Below are 4,367 nucleotides of genomic sequence, written 5' to 3' on the forward strand. Positions count from 1 at the left end.
CTGTGGGCGCTAAAGCTCTATTATAGCCTAACCTTTGTGGAATTAGAGAAATAACAAGCACACCTGCTTTCTGTCAGGTAACACCAGGGGAGGGAAGAGAGTTACGCAGAACTCACAAAGCCATGGGTGTAGATTTGGGTATCGACAGACATGTTCCTACCAATATCAAGGTGTTGCTGGAAGTACTTTTTGCCAATCTCAAACAATCTTGCTGTTAAGAGCTCTGCAGAGTTTCCAGGTTTGTGAAAAAAAGTGCACTATTATGATATTATGAAGAGTAAAAGAGCAGGATATGGAGACACTTAACCTCGTGATCTGGCAAGCCAAGCAGCGTTAAGCATTGTCGACAAGCAGCATCCTGGCAGTAGTTGAAGGGTAGTAGCGGACTCGGTGAAGTGGAGATTCTAAAGTGTTCTTTCTTACTTTTCAGTGGTAAAACAATTGAAATCTGACTTCACTGATCAAAACTAAGATCATTTGATATTATGTTTAATTTCAGGCATTAGGTGTTGTTAGCTGATTTGTGATTAAACGACTTTTTTATTGTTAGAAAAATTCCTCCTAAAAGCAAATTAAGATATCAAGTCCTTTTTAAAGGTGCAGTGTGTAGACTTTAGTGGCATCTTGCAGAACAGACTCTGCAGAAATGGAATATAATATTCATATTCGTAAGAATTGCTGTGTTTTCGGCACCTTAGAATGAGCTCTTTATATGTACATAGGGAGGGGGGGTCCTCTTCCATGAAGGACACCATATCATACTGCCATGTTTTCTACAGTATCCCAGAACGGACAAACCAAACACTGGCTTTAGAGAGGACCTTTTGCGTTTTTCTCAAGTTTGACAGCCTTCATATGTTCTCATTGCAATCTGCAACATAACCACTATATGACACGAAACCCTACGCACTGCACCTTTAACCCTCCTGTTGTCCTCGAGTCAGGGAAAGAAGGAAAGATGGAAGGAAGGAAGGAAAGATGGAAGGAATGAAGGAATGATGGAAGGGAGGAAGAAGGAAGGAAATGAGGAAGGAAGGAAAGAAGGGACAGTCGAAACAGACGGGGTCAATTTGACCCGGGAGGACGACACAAGGGTTAAAGAAGAACCAAAGTGTCAGTTACAGTTGAGCTTAATTATTAAGATTTTTTTAGTAATACAAATACAATACAAACATTAATCTTCAAAATTAGAGGGAAAAGTAGTATTTAATATCATCTCTGTCCTTACCATGAATGGATCATTTAATATGCTGAATAGTTACTGTACGATAGTTCCAGGTGGCAATAAAGTCCCTGCTCAGGTGGGAGCACTTTCTAAAGATTCAGGGAGTATTGGGACGGAGTTTACAGGGCTGAAAATCACTGTGGCAACTACAATTTGTGTCCAACTTCACTGACAGTAAAGAAAGGCCTCTATAATTTTGCAATTACAACAAAATAAGGCATCAGGGAGCAGCATCTCAACACTCACAGTAAATGAAATAAGATGGCTAATGAAATATCATGTAGTACACACTCTGTGATTAAAATGTCCACATGTTTTCATCATTTGTTACACAGCGGAGCGACCAGAGGAGGCAAAGCCCAAGTGTGGGTGGTCAACAAGGCTGTTGGACGAAAATGTTGGCTGAACATAGTCACTGGCTGTCAACAGCCATTTAGATATGCGTGCCTCTTAAATAAGGTTACATGACTAATACTACCAGATGGTAAGTGCAAGAAAGTTGAGGAGTTGATTACAGCTATTAAAAAATTATAGAAGTTAGCTGCAACTTTTATTTGAACGACAGCTTAAATGTACAGTCTGAAAAAGCGTTTTTAAAGGTTGATATATTTTGTTAGCTTTCTTCTTAATTTTTTTGGGCACTCGGCCAATTTTATACATCAGGGTCAGTTCATTCATCCTGCGGAAACTGTTTTATGAAGAAGGAGATTTCTAAAGTCTGAGAACATAACCTCGATGATGTCATCCGGGTCATGTGAGCTTTGGCAACACGGTTTTGACACAAACAAACACTAACAAAGCTTACATTACCGATGGTCTGGTGTATAAAAGGTGTTTGTGTTTACCAGGCAGGGACGTTGAAATAAATAACACTAGCATACTACAGCCTAAAATGACCGTTGTTCATTCTTGTGAGATAGGTGGTCTTGGAAGCTTGGTGACGAAGTGGTGCATCACCCTAGTTGGTTAACTGCTCTAGATGGCAAGCTAATAGCTCTTTGCTGGAACTGTTTTTACTTTGATTAACCAGGCTAAATAACAGTGAATGGTAAGCTACAGTATTTTTCTCTATTTTAGACTCGCCGTCTCTTCGTCCACTCAAAGGTGAGACCTTTCAAGACGGCTTGCTATTGGTCAAAAAAGCAAAATTGAACTCTACTCATTATGCAAAGCACCTTGAATTGCTCTTGTATATCAAATACAATACAAATAAACTTGCCTTGCTTTGCCCTGGTTTGAAAAATATGGACGGGTCTACTTTGCCCTACTGAACAAATCCACTATTTATGGCGATCCCATTGCAATATATTGAATTTGCAGCTGAATGTGTTCTTTTAAATCCTGGTGTGTCTGAACCTTAAACACTGTGTGTATTACCAGCAGCTGCAGGTTGGATCCTCCATCAAGTGTCTACACAGGATGTGTTCAGGCACAGCACTTAACCCAATCTACAATCATTGTACATATATGTTACACATGTAAAATGACACATCTGCTGTGACACTTTTATTCTATAATAACCCTAACCCTAACTTTATGAAAGTACAATACTAAATAGCTGTAATACTCCTTCAATGCTAAGTATTTAGTGTTCTCTATCTATAGTTGATCTTCTCAATATGAAGCAATAGCACAACAGAAAACCTGATTTAAAGGTGTAGACCTATCAACCAAGTTGCTGTCATGGATCACTCTGAGATGTTAATCCATATATAAAGTTTATTTAATCATCTCAGTGCTCGACTGCTTCTCCTGTAGCTGTATGCCCATGTTTATGTTAGAGAATAAGATGTATGTACTCAGCCAAAACCACAAATGCCCCTTTTACTACTGTGGAGCTTCTAGTTGTGATTTCTAGAGTCAAAATGAGCGATACACTGGTACAGCGAAGGGGAGTTTCGCAAGACAGCAAGCCACAGTGCACGGCTGCCTGTGATGACTTGCCCGGATGCACTGCTCTCATCATGACTAATGCAGACAATTTGTGACATTTGGATGCAGACGAGGAGGAGTGTAAAAAAAGCGAGAAGAAAAACACGCCGCTGTTAATTTAGCCTAATGATGCTTCTGTGCTCTTGAAAACCGAGGCCAAAATACCTCTCGCATAACTCATACCTCGTGCTGGGGCGGCAGCATTACTGCTCAGCAGGGGGGAGAGTGAGCACTTATCTGGCCCACAAAGCCAAGAGTCCCACTCCAAGACAGCTCACTTTAAGTTTGAGAAAGCCAATGAAAGTGCATCCCACACTGATATGCTTTTGTTTGTTGAAAGTTAGTAACAAAGCTCCTTCATGTAATAATTTTGAGATTCACTTTCACTCAGTTCATATGTGCAGAAATAGTTCAAGTAACCACCGCAAGTTTGGAATGGAAAATAGGAGCTTTTTTGTGGCAACACCCCTGATTCACAGTGGATGAGTTTGACTGTGGACTTGATAAAGCGCAGAGGAAACCTCAGTGTGCTGCGTGGTAACGTGCTGTTTTCTGTAGCTCTCATCACATATTCACCCACATGTTTCTCTGTCTGCAAGCCAGAAGACAGATTGATTAGAGTCAAGGAGAAAAAAAAAACATTTGCATTTGCTTTTTCTGTCTCAGGATCCCACACATAAACAGATGTCCCACCTTTTTATATATTGGTATCATGTGGGAGAATTGCTTATCTGCAGAACTGCAAAAACCACACCACTCAATATGCAGACGGCTAACCAAGTTTAAATATGTGTTCCGTCTTCACTTTGCAGATCAATGCTGGCCACGTCCACAGCACTTACTGTGGTAGCTGTATTGATGAAATTACTTGATCTCGGTTAAATTTGTTCTCTCCTTCCTTTTAGCCAAAACCGCCAAAATCCATGAAAAATCCATCCTGAATAATCATCTTGAAAGGCAACAAGTACCAAAAACAGAGACATCACAGATGAAGAAAGATTGGGGCTGTGGCTAAAAGTCATCCATCTGTGTATAATTACATGGACTTGATTTCAGATACAGCATACTCCATTCATCATCATAATTTATGGTATTAATTTACAATTGGGTAATTATCTTCTACTCACTAAGGGTGAGTTCTAATCAGCCAGGATTTTATAGCTGAGTGTTCTAAAGCTGTACTTGGCGAATTTGTTTTGTTCTTTATAGA

This window comes from Scomber scombrus, chromosome 4 (assembly GCF_963691925.1).
Source record: "Scomber scombrus chromosome 4, fScoSco1.1, whole genome shotgun sequence".
In the NCBI taxonomy this organism is placed as follows: domain Eukaryota; kingdom Metazoa; phylum Chordata; class Actinopteri; order Scombriformes; family Scombridae; genus Scomber; species Scomber scombrus.